The 19,622-nt window shown below is 38.5% G+C and overlaps 1 pseudogene; it reads left to right on the top strand.

The window, feature by feature from the left end:
- The window catches only part of LOC107720440 (NACHT, LRR and PYD domains-containing protein 12-like), a 48,590-nt pseudogene that overhangs the window by 10,644 nt on the left and 18,324 nt on the right, over nucleotides 1–19,622 (top strand).

The raw sequence follows: 19,622 nt of genomic DNA, 5'->3' as shown, positions 1-19,622 counted from the left end.
GGGGGGGGTGATTAACAAACAACAAAAAATAAGGCAAATTCTGTCGTTTCTAATGTTTTCTCTGTTCTCGTTATCATTTCACATGTAAATATAGCACAGCACAGCCATTGTCTTTAACTTATTTGTGTGGTGATTTTATCGAATTACTTGTTTATAAATCCGGATTTTAGAAGTGCAGAGCAGCAGATTGGAAGTGACTGTATATAGTCATAATCAGTGTTGGGGAAAGTTACTTTTAAAAGTAATGCATTACAATATTGCGTTACTCCCTAAAAAAGTAACTAATTACGTTACTTAGTTACTTTTTATGGAAAGTAATGCGTTATATTACTTTTGCGTTACTTTCACGTTACTTTTTTAAATATAAGCAGGGCTTGATTGTCTTTAATATAAGAAGTTCTATTTATAGCAAATATACTTTTTTGAAAAAGTAACTCAGATATTTTCTTGCAAATTAAAAAAGTAATGCGTTACTTTACTAGTTACTTGAAAAAAGTAATCTGATTACGTAACTCGCATTACTTGTAATGAGTTACCCCCAACACTGGTCATAATGGTAGTGTTGTCTGACAACAGAAACAGAAAATATGTCAATGAGAACAGTTTTATTGGGAATTTGGCTGTATAAAATAGAAACACATGTAAAGAGCTGATATGAAGTGATGATGCCATGAATAAGCTAATTAGTGCATGGTGTTATCTAGCAACATTGGGCAAATTTTTAAACAGGCTTTCGGTACTTTTCATTGAAGGCATTTGGAAACACTGCCGATGAACGTTTCTCCAGTCATTCCAATTGAACCAAAAGATAAAAACAGTGGCTTTTTAGTACTAGTATGTACTACTAATATTTAGAACCAGTGTTTTGTTTGTTTTTATTCTAGAAGGTGTCATGGTTGGTTGCAAAAAGACAATATAGATCTAAGCAGAAGCAGTCTTATATAATATCTATTCTACTAGACATGGGCAAGGGGCAGTCTGGTACGCAGCCGGCTGACCATAAGACTGGGGTCTGAAGATACACGTCCCCCAGTCAAGAAAATGGTCTCACATACTACTTTTTGCTGATGAATGCTTCATATTTTACAATCTTCACTTTTCTGAGTGCAAGACAGTGGTTTACGTGTTATAGAAATAGCAGGAAGGAGAGACAGCCTGTCAGAGAGCCCTCACTGCTGAGGGGGATCACGGTGCTGAGGAGATCGGGCAGCAGGAAGAAGCGGAGACCGCCGGTGGCTGCCCGAGGCCTGCTGAGGGGGATCGCGGTGCTGAGGAGATCGGGCAGCAGGGGAAGAAGCGGAGACCGCCGGTGGCTGCCCGAGGCGGTGGTGCTGGAGCGATGGAAGACGAGGTGGGACGGAGGGCTTGCTGCCGAGCTCCTGGGTCGAGGAGGGGTGGCTGACGTCCAAGAGGGAATGGAGGAGTCGGCGCCGTTCGCCAGGAGGCCGGAGCCTGCTGCCATCCGCCATGTTTGGGGAGGAGCAGGGAACGGGGGACTCGCTGCTGGCTGCACTCAACAGGAGGAGCCATCGCCGTCCGCCATGAGGCGGAGGAGCATCGAGCTGTCCACCAAAGGATGTCTAGTACCATCGCATGGCAACGCGAGTGAGAGCCTCTCAGCTGGTTGAGGACCAGCGTCAGTGTGTCCGGGAACCGGACAGAGCATTTTTTTTTTCCTCTCTCGTCTCTGTCTCTCCTCATCCTTCCGTGGGGCCGAGAGCTGTGGGAGCGGAGCGGAGCGAGGCCGGTGGAGTAAATGATAATGAGCGACACCTGCGCCACTCACCGGTCTCGAGTCCCACAGAGGAGCTCCGGAAGAATAAAAGGAGGAATGACGACAGTGCAAGATAAGAGAGGACCAGGCCTGGACTTTGTTATGTTTTATGCGGCAGTCGTCCGTGAGGGACTGCCGCTTTTACTTTCGTTTTGTGTTTGTTCATTTGTTTATTAAAGTTTTATGTTTAAATATTCGCCGGTTCCCACCTCCTTCTTCCCGATCTACGAACTTTGTTACAATCATCAACCCATCAAAGTACCTCTTTTTTAAATTAATTAACTGTCTACATTCCTAAAAGTTAATTTTGCTTCTGTTACAGAGTCCAGCAGAAGATATCACATTCATCCAGCTGTGTGTCTGTGAAGAGTGACTGGTCTATGGATCATCCACTAAAGCTTAGTGGACCTGGGTAAACAAACTTCAGACTGCATTCTTGACTACCTTAGTTGAACTTGACAATAAACCTCAATAATAAACATTTACTTTTAACATTAGTATTTTTATTGTTGATGCATTTGTGTTTCAAACCCAATGCACACACAGTGACAATCCCATCTTTACTCATAATTATTTTACTTGTATAGTTTCATCCAAACATTCAATTGAATGAGGACACCCAAATCTAAACTTTGGGCCAATTTATCTTTTCATATACATTTGCTCACCAATGAACATTTCTATAAGATTAAAAGAGATGTTATTTAGTACTAGTATATACTACTACAATTTAAATAATTTAAACAAGTATTTTGTTTGTTTGTTTTGTTCTGGAAAGATTCCTGAACAGTTTAAAATAAACAGAGAGATGATATGAAATAGTAAGAATATGAAAGCAATGCAAGCATTACAATTATTTTACTTTGTACAGTTTATACTTGTTACGGCAACACCGGACTCTCCCTTTCTCACCACTTACTCTCCTCTGAGTTCTAATCAGCTTCTCATTACCCATATATCAATGACTTAAACCCCGCTCAAACTCACAGTCAGTGTCTGGTCTCATTTGTGAGACACAGAGACTGTTCAGACTCTTTAGGTTGTGTAGATTACTTACCTGTTTTATTCGGTTCCATCGTTCTTTCGCCATCGTGTTTCTCCGTCATCCTTCTCCACAGACTGTTACTCCAGCACTGATTATCCAAACTGTTATCTTTGGTGTTTGTTCCAAGTGTTTATTTCCATCTATCTCCACTTGCATGGAACAGACTGTCAGTACAAATTTAAGTGCTTTCCTTATGGTTTCATCATAGCATCTTTTCACTCATCTGCTTTCCTTGCATTCCACCTGCTGTCAATAAACTCAGCAAATTTGTTCATTTTCTGTCTCTGAGTTCTGTGACAGGATACCAGACCAACTTCATGAACTCAGCAGGGAGTTAACCTTCTCCATCCACAGACCCCATTGAGGAACTGGTTAATTAACTCCTTGTGACTTAGTGGCAGGGGCTGGAACCCTCCCTCCAACTCTGCTCATTCTGCTCTCAAGAGTATCAAACTCCACAACCATCCTGCCCTGACTCTGTTTGTACTTACCCTGCTTTAGAAGAGGCCATCACACACCGCACTGAACCTGTCTGGCTGTACATGGGGTGTATTCATCATGAGGTCATCTCATTGGCCTTGACTGAGATCTACAGGTAGATTTGTCCAGAAGACTCAGCAACGCATGCTGCTCTTTCTAACAACTTATTTTTCTCTCACAACCCCCATCAGGTTGGGAGGAGTGGAGGTACTGGTCTTCTCATTTCTAACAACTGGAAATACTCAACCCACTCTCCCCTATGCAATAATAATTTCTTTGAATCTCGGTAACAGCTCCTATAAAACTCCATATTTTAGTAATGTATCGCCCTCCTGGTCAACTGGGCACCTTTATGGAGGAGCTGGATAGGCTGCTGTCCTCATTCCCTGAGGATGGTAGTCCACTTGTAGTCTTTGGTGACTTCAACATCCATCTGAAGAAGCCTTTTGCTGCAGACTTCAACTCACTCCTAGCTTTATTTGATCTCAAACGGCTTACCACAACAAGCACTCACAAATGAGGCAACCAGCTTCACTCAATCTGCATATGCAATTGTATTGAAGACAACATTTTGGTAAAACCCCTACACATCTCTGATTATTTCTTTGACATTCAACCTACATCTTACTACCTGTGTGCCACCAGCCCCTCTACCAGTAACTTTTAGTTGAAACCTATGCTCTGTTTCACCCTCCCATCTTTGCTCTGTACTGTGAATCATCAGACCCTCTTATCACTTGGCATCACAGGAGCTCCACTTCGCTGGCTTGAGTCTTATGTCACAGGTAGACCTTTCAAGGTTGCCTGGGGAGGAGAGGTATTAAAATCACATCAATTGGTCACAGGGGTTCCTCAGGGATTAGTTCTTGGACCCCTCCTCTTCTCCATATACACTACATCACTGGGACCCATCAAACAAGCCCATGCTTTCTCCTCCCTGCTGAAAAATCCAGCATTGTTGGTCACCAGCATAAGGTATGTTTTGCACGCTGGGACCAGCTGGGAATGTATACGTTACATATATTGTTTCTTACTGTGTGTTCATAGTAAAAAAAAGACCAATTATCCAATTAATTTTAATGCATTTAATTTAAGAAATTATTATATGAAAAACACATGATGCAGGTTACATGTTTAATGGCACAGCAAAACCCTCAGTGTTAAACACTGATTGGTTTTCATATGGTCACAATCCATAGAGTAAAAGTAACACTGAAGCAGTGTTGCGGTTAGTGAAATAATATGGGAAGCCAAACAACCCAAAAGTGGGACGAAACAGTGCGGTATTAAAGTGTTCGCGCCGCGCTGATCTGTCATCGGTGCGGCTCAATGGACCGAGCTGCGCGACCGACTCGACAGCGCAGAGAGGACGTGTTTACTAGCGCCACCGAACTGACAGCGCGGCGCTGATAAGTTACAACAGCGCAGCACGAACATTACTCTCCACAGAAGTTCGTGTTTTTTTCCTGCACATAACATAATGAAGATCAGTATTAAGTTATTAAATTTCTTGTGCTTACCTTTCTACTACATGTAAACAGTTGTACTTTGAAAAACTGCAAATATAAAATATATAAGACTTTAATAAATGTACAATACCATAGTCCTCTTGAGGAGCACACCCAGCTTCTAGTATTTTTTATTTTTTTATTTTGTACTTAGTTATTATTGTTGTTGTCGTCAAGTTCTACATTCAGCACAATATTGCCCATTTTAAATTTGAACTATTATTATATAGCCTAGTATATATATGGGATTTTTGTTGTCTTTAGTAAAGGGAACGTTGTTATTTAACTTTAACATTGCAATTTTATATAATGGATACGGTTTGTAAGGCTTTTATCTACACTCCAAATTAAATAAATAAATAAAATTTAATTAATTTAAAAAAACTGTTTAAAAATTAGGGACGGTGTATGTAAATTCAATATGATGTATTTTGAATTTTTCACTGTATTGTGTTTTAGGTTTATCGGAAAACACATTAAAATTAACCATGATTTTATTACACTAACCTTTTAACCATATATTTGTAGTTAAACTGTGGGTTAAAAAAATGACAATCAATCCATGGTTACTGCACTTTTACTATAGTAAAACCATTGTTAATTTATGTCCTGACAGAAAAGTATCCGTACATTTTACTCTTTTTTTCCAAGTATAATCATATGCTACAGTTACACAAATATCCTTAAATGTAAAATTTACTTAAAATATGTCTTGATGAACGAAACCATAAAATATTTAAATTTTAAGAGGATAATGGAAGTTTCTGCTGTGAACGTGACTACTAAATATAGGCTATACGTGCTTCAAAGTAGCTAACACTACTGTTTACATGTAGTAATATGAAAGATAATAAGCAAAAGAAATTTAATAACTCTTCATTATGTTATGTGCAGGAAAAAAACACGAACTTCTGTGGAGTTGTAACTGATCAGCGCCGCGCTGTCAGTTCGGTGGCACTAGTAAACAAGTCCTCTCTGCGCTGTCGAGTCGGTCGCACAGCTCGGTCCATTGAGCCGCGCCGATGACAGGTCAGCGCGGCGCGAACACTTTAATACCGCGCTGTTTCGTGCCACATTTGGGTTGTTTGGCTTCCCATAGAATAAAGTAGATTCACTTTACAAGATTGACTTACTCACAGCCACACAGTCTTAGATGAAATCAGCTGCAAATGAAATCATTGATATCTCACCAGAGCATGCTTAAACAACTCCAAAAACATAATCACAATATTCAATTATGATAAACCATTTTGGTTTTATTTTGGTTTTATTACCATTGTGGTGATTTGAGCACTTGGCCCTTTAGTTGAATTATTTCTCCTTCAGCAATTGTTGAAAGTACATGCTATCACTATTGTCTACCATATTTCATGCTCCTGACTGCAATGAAATTCCTTTTACTATACACACTTTTTGGAATCAGTGACTGACAGCTGTATTTTGACACACAAATTCTCAAATTAGCATTAAAGTCTTTGAAAACAGTAATTTTCAATTGTGAACTTTCATTATTAAGAGCTCTTTACTAGCAACAGCACTTTTCATAACCCCACTGTTATTGAACAAAGTGTTTATGATTATACAACAAAAAGTTATAGATTTCGTGTCGATATACAAAAAGTTAATGCATTTTTAACGCATCAACAAATTTGCTGGAATGATGCCAAACTGCGTCCGAGGCTGTATCTATGCAAAGCTTTGGCATACTGACACCAAACTTTGTGTGGGTCATTGTCACCTCACACAGAACACAACTCACCGATTTGATAACAGCACCACCTATTGGTCAAAAGTGATAAGCCATTAAATTATATTATTAGTGGCTGTATTTATGATTTTTCAGCCATTTTGACTAAAATCATCTTAAAATGGCTTCAATTACTCATTGCAACAGTTGGTCTGATGCTTGCTGCCTTGAATGCTTCTGTATTGCTTGGCCCCTTATTTGCTGCTTGCAGCTATATTTTTATATTAATTTTGAATGTTAAAAGGACTCAAAACAGGTGCTTACATAAGCATGTACCCCCTTGAAATCATAAAATGTGTTTTTACTTATTTGAATACTGTGAAAATATTTGTCTTTGTTTTGTCACCCCCGGGGAAATCATTAAGAACTGAGTAGGGCCGTTTAGATGAATTTATATTGAGGAATTATACATTAAAAGTCTACAGTATACAAAAAATAACAGTAAAACTAAAGTTTATTGGTTGATAAGTTTATTCACAACAGTGAATAACTAGAATTATTAAGTTAATGATAAGAATTTCTCCAATTTCTCTTCACAATATTTAAGGTCATTCCTGCCACCCAGACCAGAGGAAACAGAACCCATCCGTAAGCAGTCAAAAAGTGAGCCAGATGTTTTCAGGTCAGATAAATTATGCTGTTTTTTTTAGACACAAAAATGGGCCATCATATTTTATGTTAAGAACTGACATAATTCATGAATCTGATTATGTTTTCATGATAACTTTTCTTTTAATATAATGTGAATAAATTTAGATCAAATCTGATGAAGAAGTTTCAGTATGTGTATGAGGGAACAGCAGAGCAACAAAGATCTTATTCACTCCTGAATGAGATCTACACCGAGCTCTATATCACAGAGAGTGAGAGTGGAGAGATCAGTAATGAGCATGAGGTGAGACAGATTGAGACACAATCCAGGAGAGCAGCAACAGAGGACAAACCCATCAAATGCAATGCCATCTTTAGACCTTTGCCTGGACAAGACAAAGCCATCAGAACTGTGCTGACAAAGGGAGTCGCTGGCATTGGAAAAACAATCTCTGTGCAGAAGTTCATCCTGGACTGGGCTGAAGGGAAAGAAAATCAGGACATTCAACTCATATTTCCACTTCCTTTCAGAGAGCTCAATTTGTTATGGGACCAAAAACTTAGTCTTTCAGATCTTTTGCAGAAGTTTTTCCCTGGAGCCGAAGAAATGAGACCATTCAGTGGTGAATATAAAGTTTTCTTCATTTTCGATGGTCTGGACGAGTGTCGTCTGTCTCTGGGTTTTCAGAGCAATGTAAGGTTGTGGGATGTAGATGAATCAGCCTCAGTGGATGTGCTGCTGATGAACCTCATTGTCGTGCAGAGAGTGGAGAGATTCCCAAGACTCTCACTCAAATGTACACACGCTTCCTGATCCTTCAGACCAACATCAAACGTGAGAAGGACTATGAGAAGAAGGTGACAGATGAAGACATAATCCTCAAACTGGGGAAACTGGCTTTTCAGCAGCTTGTGAACGGCAACCTGATCTTCTATGAGGAAGACCTGAGAGAGTGTGGCATTGATGTGACAGAAGCAGCAGTGTACTCAGGATTGTGCACTCAGATCTTCAGAGAGGAGTTGGGATTGCATAAGGGGAAAGTCTTCTGCTTTGTTCATCTGAGCATTCAGGAACACCTTGCAGCTCTATATATGCATCTCCGCTTTACAGACAAGAACATAAATGTGTTTGGACAAAGCAACAAACAAGAGACTAAAGTTTTGGATTGGTTTCAGAATAATCCAGCAAAGCACGTTTCATTATCTGAGCTGCATCAGAGAGCTGTGGATGAGGCTGTACAGAGTAAAAATGGACATCTGGATCTTTTCCTCCGTTTCCTTCTGGGGTTGTCAGTGAAGGTGAATCAGATTCTACTACTACGACTAATGACATTGAGAGTAAGCAGCTCTGACAGCAATGAGAATACAGTTGAGTACATCAAGAAGAAGATCAGGGTCATTGACTCTCCAGAGAGATCCATCAATCTGTTGTCTGAATGAAGTGGGTGACCATTCACTAGCGGAGGAAATACATCAGTTTCTGAAACCTGGAAGAATGCACCAAGCCAAACTCTCTTCATCTCAGTGGTCGGCTGTAGTTTTTGTGTTGTTGACATCAGAGAAGGAGCTGGATGAATTTAATATTAATAATTTTTTTGGAGGAAACAATAAAATGGAAAAACTGGAAGTAACTGAGAAGCTGCTGCCTGTGATTAAAGAATCCAGATCAGTACAGTAAGTATCGCTGAGTACAATCACTTCACTGTTAAAAGATGAAGAAATTAAAAGAGAAACGGTTACAAATCTTATCAACATCAACAACAACATTTATTTTATCAATGAATGGAGCAATATGTCAGCATATTTGAGAAACACAGTTTTGAAGAACATTTAAATCTACATATGCATTTGTTGATTATTGTTAAACAAACAAGCATAAAGTAACAACGTATTATTAAATTAATCTTTAAGTTTAACCATGAAGCTTAAACTATACATGTTTGTGTGTGTGTGTGTGTGTGTGTGTGTGTGTGTGTAATTGGAATTTTTCTATTGCTGCAAAAGGCTGTTTATTTCAGTTCAACAAGTATTAACAAGTGTTTAACAAGCATGACTTTCATCTCTCTGCAGGTTGAGTGATTGTGGAATCACAGATAAAGGTTGTGCTGCTCTGGTTTCGGCTCTGAGTTCAGACCCCTCACACCTGAGAGAACTGAATCTGTCTGACAATAATCTAGGTGATTCAACAGTGAAGCAGCTCTCTGGTGTACTACACAATCCTCACTGTAAACTGGAGATACTGAAGTAAGATCATATGTGACTCTCACACATATAAAACATAATGATAATTCATAATCACTCTGAAATACACACTTTCAAATTAGGGCTGGGTGGTATGATAGTAAATATTGTAACCACGGTATAAAGTGTCTATTGTTAGAGATTTTGCTATATCATTTATTTTGAGGTATGCAAATATATCCGCGTAGCACAGTACTACTTAAAAGTTATATACATGTAAGACTGATATAGAAATATGCATGAATGAGAAAATGAGTGGAATGAGTCTGATGTTAAATAGGGTTATTAAGCACAATAAGATGTGAAAAAGAACTCAATGCGGTGCTCACGCTGACTGACATACAGTGTGCAATTTTTATTTTTATATTTTAATAGACAAAAAGAGAACGAGTAGATAAAATGTAAATAGAATAGAGAGTGCTAGTGTTAGTGGGTCAAGTGTAGATGGAAGAGATGTGTTTTTAGCCGTTTCTTGCAGATGGCTAAAGACTCAGCTGCTCGGATTGAGTTGGGCAGGTCATTCCACCAGGAGGGAACAGTTAAGGTAAAAGTCAGTAAAAGTGATTTTGTGCTTCTTTGGGATGGCACTACAATGCACCGTTCACTTGCAAAACGCAAGCTTCTGGAGGGCACATAAGTCTGAAGTAGTGAATTCAGGTAAAGGGGTGCAGAGCCAGTGGTGGTTTTGTAGGCAAACATCAATGCTTGAATTTTATGCGAGCAGCTATGGGTAGCCCGTGCAAATTGATGAACAGAGGTGGGACATGCACTCTTTTTGGCTCGTTAAAGACTAATCTTGCAGTCGTATTCTGCATTAGTTGTAGAGGTTTGATAGAACTGGCTGGAAGACCTGCCAAGAAAGCATTGCAATAGTCCAGCCTGGCCAGAACAAGAGCTTGAACAATGCAGTCGTATTCTGGATTAATTGTAGAGGTTTGATAGAACTGGCTGGAAGACCTGCCAAGAAAGCATTGCAATAGTCCAGCCTGGCCAGAACAAGAGCTTGAACAAGACGTTGTGTAGCATGTTCTGATAGAAAGGGCCTGATCTTCCTAATGTTGTAAAAAGCAAATATGCAGGACCGGGCAGTTTTAGCAATGTGGTCAGTGAAATTCAGCTGATCATCAATCACAACTCCAAGGTTCCTGGCTGTCCTTGAAGGAGTTATGGTTGATGCGCCTAGATGGATGGTGAAATTGTGATTAAGTGATGGGTTTGCTGAAACCACAAGCAGTTCTGTCTTGGCAAGGTTGAGTTGAAGATGATCGTCAAAGATGGTCCTTCATTCAGCAAGAAATGTCTGTCAGACATGCTGAGATGCGAGCAGCTATCATCAGATCATCAGGATGGAATGAGACGTAGAGCTGAGTGTCATCAGCATAGCAGTGTTATGAAAAGCCATGTTTCTGAATGACAGAACCTAGTGATGCCATGTAGACAGAGAAGAGAAGTGGTCCAAGAACTGAGCCCTGAGGCACCCCAGTAGCTAGATCTTGCGACTTGGACACCTCACCTCTCCAAGATACCTTGAAGGACCTATCTGAGAGGTAAGACTCAAACCAATGGAGTGTGGTTCCTGAGATGCCCTTTGCCATGAGGGTTGACAGGAGGATCTGGTGGTTAACCGTGTCAAAAGCAGCAGACAGATCCAGCAAGATATGTATTAAAGATTTGGAAGCCGTTCTTGCCGGTCTTAGGGCTTCAACAACTGAGAGCAAGGCAGTCTCGGTTGAATGTCTGCTTCTGAAGCCAGACTGGTTGTTGAAGGTTTTTCTGTGTGAGAAAGACAGAGACTTGGTTGAACACAACTCGTTCAAATGTTTTTGCAATGAATGGAAGAAGGGATACAGTTCTGTAGTTCTCTAAAAGTGCTGTGTTAAGAGTGGGTTTCTTGAGTAGTGAGGTTATCAGGGCCTGTTTAAATGCTGAGGGAAAGACACCAGTGTGAAGGGATGTGTTAAAGGGATAGTTCACCCAAAAACCACCTGTAATTAATTACTCATCCTCATGTCATTTAGAACCCGTAAGAGCTTCGTTCTTCTTCGGAACACAAATTAAGATATTTTTGATGAAATATGAGAGCTTTCTGTCACTCCATAGACAGCAAGGGTCCTACCACGGTTAAGGCACAGAAACGAAGTAAGAACATCGTTAAAATGGTCCATGTGAGATCAGTGGTTCAACTGTAATTTTACAAAGCTTGTGTTACTCTCAATAATGGCGATAGATGGTAACTCAGGAGAGAATAATTGTTGAATAAATAATAAATATTGAATAAATATTGAATAAATAATAAATAATTGTTTTTGTTTTTTGCACACAAAAAGTATTATCCTAGCTTCATAAAATTACGGTTGAATCACTGATGTCACATGCCCTATTTTGTTGATGTTCTTGATACCTTTCTGGGCCTTGAACGTGGTAGGACCCTTGCTGTCTATGGAGGGTCAGAAAGCTCTGATTTAATCAACAATATCTTAATTTGTGTTCCGAAGATGAATGAAGGTCTTACGGCTTTGGAGCGACATGAGGGTGGGTAATTAATGACAGAATTTTAATTTTGGGGTGAACTATCCCTTTAATGATATGAGTGAGTGCAGTTAGAACTGCAGGAGAAATGTCTTGAAGGAGATGAGATGGAATTGGATCAAGCAGAAAAGTAGTAGGATGACTGAAAAAGATGAGTTTGGAGACTTCTGTCTCAGAGATTAGAGAGGCAGACGTGAGTGAGTGTATGTTTGCTGGTAAGATGTGTTTGACAGTTTGTAGTGTGGAGAATTGTGTGCTGATGGTTGTAATTTTATTAATGAAGAATGTGACAAAGTCGTCAGCTGTTAGAGTTGATGAAGGAGGGGGAGGAGGAGGACAAAGGAGGGAGGAAAATGTTTTAAAGAGCATGTGAGAGACGAATTGTTAATTTTGTTCTGGTAGTTTGTCCATTTAACAGTGGAGACATTAGCGGAGAAGGAAGAGAGGAGTGAACAACACACATCGAGGTCAGTAGGATTTTTTGATTTGCGCCACACCCTTTCTGCAGCCCTGAGCTTAGAACGATGCTCGGGGAGAACAACAGATAGCCAAGGGGCAGAAGGGGTGGTATGGGCTGGCCTGGAGGATAGGGGGCAGACAGTGTTTAAACAAGACATCAGAGTGGAGCAGAGAGTGTCAGTAGCACTGTTAGCATCAAGTGACGAGAACTGTTTAGGGGGAGCAAACGAAGATGAATCCATAGCAGATAGCTGAATGGGTGAGAGTGAGCGTAGGTTACGTCGAAAGGTGCCATGTGGAGGAGTATGTGATCAAAAGAGGCAAGCAGAGTGTGGAAGTCTGCAGCCTGAGTTTTATCTAAGTGGACATTGAAATCTCCAAGCATAACCAGAGGAGTATACTATCCTCAGGGAAGGTTGAGAGCAACACATCTAACTCCTCCAAGAAGTTAGCTAGCAGACCTGGGGGTTGATAATCAACTACAAAATGGATTTTAAGAGGGCGGGTGATAGTAACTGAATGTGATTCAAAGGAGCTGTTGATATCCAGAAATGGTAAAGGAATAAATTTCCAATCATTAGAGATATGCAGACCAGTACCTCCACCTCTTCCAGTCAGACGGGGGGAGTGGGAAAATGAGAAACTATTGGAGAGGGCTGCAGGCGTAGCAATGTCCTCTGGTTTGATCTACGTCTCTGTCAGGGCCATGAGGTTTAGCCTTAAATGACTAGTAATAGATGTAATGACATCTGCTTTGTTTACTGCAGACTGACAATTCCAGAGACCAATAGGAAAAGAAAGTAGTGTAATAGTGGACATAGGCAAAATGCGCAGGTTGTCAGGATTGCGCTGCCTACAGTGTGTGATACATGGTTTGAGAATGTTAGTAATATTAGGGATATGGAAACAGATAGTAACTATCGGTCATAAAAACTGAAACAGAAGTGAAACAAGTTGTGGGAAAGAGGATGAATACAAAGCAATACTTATGTCCCTTGCTCGGTGGAGTCGCACAGGTAGAGTTGCTGGTCTTTACACTCTTTGGTCTTCACACGAGGGCAGCCGCGGTATGCTAACCTTTTTTATACCCGCCTAACAAACTGTAATTGAATTCAGCTGAACATGCTTTACTGATTTAAAATAGCAAAGGGCCAAGCAAGCACTGACAAGGAACACAGTACTGCACGAGACCAAACGCCACTTAAGCACATCTCAACAGAGTAAACAAAACAAGCGTTTCCTAGCAACGACAACTGCACTAAAAACTAATGAGACAAGAAATAAATACACTTACATGATGCTTTCACCTTCGGCTGATTGACTGTTTCTCTCAAAGAGTATTTCTTTACACTGTTCAAGTCTTTTTGCTGGCGCTTGAACACGCTTTACTAAAAGTTTAACACGACAAAGGGCCAAGCAAGCACTCAAAACATATATTAATAATTGATTAAACTTAATGATAATTTATCATTATTGTAAAATAAAATTTCTCATACCATGATATAAGATTATGGTCATATTGCCCACCCCTATTTTACATCACAATAAACATTTAAATCTCTTGAATCTACTGTCTAATGTACCACCATTCATAAAAGATGAATACATACCATACAGCAGGAGTTCTAATGACACGAAGAGTCCTATACTGGAAAATTTCAATCTCGTTCCTAAGTTCAGGACTGATGTGAGTTTTGTATTCACTGCAAGAATTAAGTGTTTTGTTGTGGCAAAGAGGCATATTTAATTTGTTCTCGTCCCCAAAAAAAGAGTCGAAATCTCAGAGTAGCAATGCTGAGGATAAGTCTTGGGAATTAAATAACAAAATACTGAAAGGAAAAATGAGAAGGGAGATGCAGAGTTGTGGGAGCAGAGAGAAGGGGACATATTTAAGAGAGGATGAAATGATTTTCAAAATACCAGCAACTAAGAGAAAATCAAATCTATTGGAGGTAGTGTCAAAATCAACGAGAAATTCGGAATATTGGTGTATCAAAGGGCTTGATGAGGAAATCTTCAGTGCTGATGAACTATTAGGTTCAGAAAGAGTCTTCTGATGCATCAGCTGTGAGTCACATTAAGATAGAATCCAATTACTATAGTTTAGAGCAAGAGAGAAGTGTCATACAGTATTTCATTACAAGGGAAGGACAAATGTTGAAGTCATTGACTATTTTTCTGATATTATTTTTATTAATTGATTCGGCGTGATTTTTAATGAAACAAAAAAGGGGGAAGTTTTGTTTTGTTTTTTCAGATTGAAACATCTGGAAGAAGAAAATAATGTAAAATGAAAATTAGCCATAATTTTTAAATATCTAGTATGTGCTTTTTTTGCATTGCTCTCTTGCATTGAATAGTTTAAAAATCTTATTTTAAACAAAAATATACTTTAATGTAATTCTATTGAAACTTGTATGTCATGTATTTAAATATATTTTGTAATTGCACATTTGTAATGATGAAGTTGAAATTTAGTACATTTAAAATGTATTAATTTAAATGTCATATAAATAAACACACTTCAGTTCTTATAAATTATAATCAATTACTTTACACGTGTTTTAGTTTGTTAGTCAACACATCATAATGTATTACTTTAAAAATGATTTAAATGTAGTTTATGGTCAAAATTTTAATTTTACATTATTACAAAATGCACTTTTAAAAGTTCTTAAGTGTGTTAAGAAACATAGTCGTGAAAGTGTTTATAAGAACACTTACAGTAAGTTTTATTTCATTAATATAATATCTACAAGTAAAATTTTAAAAAATATACTTTTGAGATTTTTTACAATAGTAAGTGTGTACTTTCTATTTAATAATGGATTTCCTGCTAAATGATCTGATCTGAAAGAGTAAAGAGTGTGTCTTTGTTAACTGCAGGTTGAGGAACTGTGGTGTCACAGATAAAGGTTGTGCTGCTCTGGCGTCAGCTCTGATATCAAACCCCTCACACCTGAGACAACTGGACCTGACTGATAATAGAAATATAAGTGTTTCCGGAGTGAAGCAGCTTTCTGATGCACTGCAGAATCCTCAATGTAAACTGGAGAAACTGTGGTAAGATTGTCTCTGAATTGCACACATGAAACACAATGTAAAGTATATTTGAAGTGTTCAACCTCATTCTGCTGCTCTGAGTTTGAAACAAGTTGTGGGAAAGAGGATGAATACAAAGCAATACTTATGTCCCTTGCTCGGTGGAGTCGCACAGGTAGAGTTGCTGGTCTTTACACTCTTTGGTCTTCACACGAGGGCAGCCGCGGTATGCTAACCTTTTTTATACCCGCCTAACAAACTGTAATTGAATTCAGCTGAACATGCTTTACTGATTTAAAATAGCAAAGGGCCAAGCAAGCACTGACAAGGAACACAGTACTGCACGAGACCAAACGCCACTTAAGCACATCTCAACAGAGTAAACAAAACAAGCGTTTCCTAGCAACGACAACTGCACTAAAAACTAATGAGACAAGAAATAAATACACTTACATGATGCTTTCACCTTCGGCTGATTGACTGTTTCTCTCAAAGAGTATTTCTTTACACTGTTCAAGTCTTTTTGCTGGCGCTTGAACACGCTTTACTAAAAGTTTAACACGACAAAGGGCCAAGCAAGCACTCAAAACATATATTAATAATTGATTAAACTTAATGATAATTTATCATTATTGTAAAATAAAATTTCTCATACCATGATATAAGATTATGGTCATATTGCCCACCCCTATTTTACATCACAATAAACATTTAAATCTCTTGAATCTACTGTCTAATGTACCACCATTCATAAAAGATGAATACATACCATACAGCAGGAGTTCTAATGACACGAAGAGTCCTATACTGGAAAATTTCAATCTCGTTCCTAAGTTCAGGACTGATGTGAGTTTTGTATTCACTGCAAGAATTAAGTGTTTTGTTGTGGCAAAGAGGCATATTTAATTTGTTCTCGTCCCCAAAAAAAGAGTCGAAATCTCAGAGTAGCAATGCTGAGGATAAGTCTTGGGAATTAAATAACAAAATACTGAAAGGAAAAATGAGAAGGGAGATGCAGAGTTGTGGGAGCAGAGAGAAGGGGACATATTTAAGAGAGGATGAAATGATTTTCAAAATACCAGCAACTAAGAGAAAATCAAATCTATTGGAGGTAGTGTCAAAATCAACGAGAAATTCGGAATATTGGTGTATCAAAGGGCTTGATGAGGAAATCTTCAGTGCTGATGAACTATTAGGTTCAGAAAGAGTCTTCTGATGCATCAGCTGTGAGTCACATTAAGATAGAATCCAATTACTATAGTTTAGAGCAAGAGAGAAGTGTCATACAGTATTTCATTACAAGGGAAGGACAAATGTTGAAGTCATTGACTATTTTTCTGATATTATTTTTATTAATTGATTCGGCGTGATTTTTAATGAAACAAAAAAGGGGGAAGTTTTGTTTTGTTTTTTCAGATTGAAACATCTGGAAGAAGAAAATAATGTAAAATGAAAATTAGCCATAATTTTTAAATATCTAGTATGTGCTTTTTTTGCATTGCTCTCTTGCATTGAATAGTTTAAAAATCTTATTTTAAACAAAAATATACTTTAATGTAATTCTATTGAAACTTGTATGTCATGTATTTAAATATATTTTGTAATTGCACATTTGTAATGATGAAGTTGAAATTTAGTACATTTAAAATGTATTAATTTAAATGTCATATAAATAAACACACTTCAGTTCTTATAAATTATAATCAATTACTTTACACGTGTTTTAGTTTGTTAGTCAACACATCATAATGTATTACTTTAAAAATGATTTAAATGTAGTTTATGGTCAAAATTTTAATTTTACATTATTACAAAATGCACTTTTAAAAGTTCTTAAGTGTGTTAAGAAACATAGTCGTGAAAGTGTTTATAAGAACACTTACAGTAAGTTTTATTTCATTAATATAATATCTACAAGTAAAATTTTAAAAAATATACTTTTGAGATTTTTTACAATAGTAAGTGTGTACTTTCTATTTAATAATGGATTTCCTGCTAAATGATCTGATCTGAAAGAGTAAAGAGTGTGTCTTTGTTAACTGCAGGTTGAGGAACTGTGGTGTCACAGATAAAGGTTGTGCTGCAGCTCTGATAGCTCTGATATCAAACCCCTCACACCTGAGACAACTGGACCTGACTGATAATAGAAATATCGGAGTGAAGGGAGTGAAGCAGCTTTCTGATGCACTGCAGAATCCTCAATGTAAACTGGAGAAACTGTGGTAAGATTGTCTCTGAATTGCACACATGAAACACAATGTAAAGTATATTTGAAGTGTTCAACCTCATTCTGCTGTTCTGAGTTCAGGTGATTGAGCTGGAAATGATTGAACACATGAGCTATGTTTTAGTAACATGATACTAAACTGACAGAAACACACTGAGATACACAGTTTACATCACAGTCAACTTTTAAATCTCATTCCAATGATCCATCATTTTTTATCAAATATTGGGGTAACCATTTACAATAAGGTTCCATTAGTTAATGTATTAACTAACATGAACAAACAATGAACAACACATTTGTTACAGTATTGATTCATCTTTGTTAATGTTAGTTAATGAAAATACAGTTTGTTCATTGTTAGTTCATGTTAATTCACAGTGCATTATCTAATGTTAACAAGCACAACTTTTGATTTTAATAATGCATTAGTAAATGTTAGAATTAATATTAACTAAGATTAATAAATGCTGTAGAAATATTGTTCATTCTTAGTTCATGTTAACTAAAGTAGTTAACTAATGTTAACTAATTAACCTTATTGTAAAGTGTTACCAATTTTGGTTGTGCTTCTCTACAGGTTGATTAATTGTGGTGTCTCAGATGAAGGTTACTATGCTCTGGCTTTAGTTTTAAAAACAAACCCCTCACATCTGAGAGATCTGAACCTGTCTCAGAATAAAATAAGAAATTCAGGTATGAAGCTGCTTGCTGTTGGACTGGAGGATCCTCACTGTAAACTGGAGAAACTGTGGTAAGATGATATGTTATATTCACACATATTTATTAAAGGTGCTATATGTAATTTTTTGACAGTACTAAAGCATAAAAACACCATAATACAATTGCAGATATTCAGGAAACATGCTAAGTTTGCATTCTTGTTTCTCCGAAAAACAATACTGAAAATGTGCATTCCGTGTCGGAACGTCTGTTTTTGATTTGGTCTGTGTGATTCTGTCCACTTACAGTTTACCCAATAATATTTCGACAGCCTGGGTTGCAAGTTTGCAAAAAACACATGCTGCATACTGCAGCCATGGAAGCGAGGAAACGAACTGGGTCAGAAATCGCAGATTGTACCCGACCTAAAAACCCTCAGCATCAATCTAAAAAGCTGTGTGACCACAGGCATATTAAAATGCAGACAAATCAACTCAGGTTCATCACCTTCCATTGTCAGTTGCGCTCGTTCATGTTGTGTGTCCTCAGTCTGACATCCCGTGTGAGCATCGAAGAGCGGGCGGGAGAAACAATATTTTGAATTGAGACCGCAGTACCCATTTCAACCACTAGCTGTCATTATTACATACTGCACCTTTAAGATCAGCTTGTAAAATAAATTTTCAGTAGACACTAAATCTCAGCACAGAGACTGTTAATTTCATTCATCTCTATCGCATCACATGACCTAGTACTCCTGTACCTACTCCCGGAAGGTGCATCCTCGCACCGTAGAACAACAGAGGGGGAGAATGGGTGGGAACTAAGGAGGAGGTTCCGGAGGAGGACGGACACCCGGGAGGGGGCCGGCAGACAGAGTCCAGGGAGGAGACGAAGGAGGGAGGAGACAGGAGAGGCCTGGAGCAGGTGGAGCACCATAATGTCGACCCACGGTGGAGCCGACGGAGGGAGGAGCCATGGGGGAGGAATGGTCGCCGACTCCAGAGAGCCGACCAACGGCGGCGGAGCAGGTGGTGGAGGAGCCCGAGGCAGAGACGGAGAGCCATATATATATATATATATGAACTGACCAATGAACTGACTTTAGCTGGAAAAATGACTCTGTTATTGTCTTCTTACATTATTGACAATCTATTTTCCTGTTTAACACTGTAAAGCTGTTTTGACACAACCAGTGTTGTATAAAGCATCATACAAATAAAGGTGACTTGACTTGTGTCACAATCTGTGATGGCGAGGAACGATGGAGACGAGGAATAAACGAAACAGTCTTTAATCCATGGACCACAGGGTAC

This window comes from Sinocyclocheilus rhinocerous, unplaced genomic scaffold, assembly GCF_001515625.1.
Source record: "Sinocyclocheilus rhinocerous isolate Xijiao unplaced genomic scaffold, SAMN03320098_v1.1 scaffold601, whole genome shotgun sequence".
Lineage (NCBI taxonomy): Eukaryota > Metazoa > Chordata > Actinopteri > Cypriniformes > Cyprinidae > Sinocyclocheilus > Sinocyclocheilus rhinocerous.
Note: the sequence above shows the minus strand (reverse complement) of the source record. Positions and strands in the feature narration are given on the sequence as shown.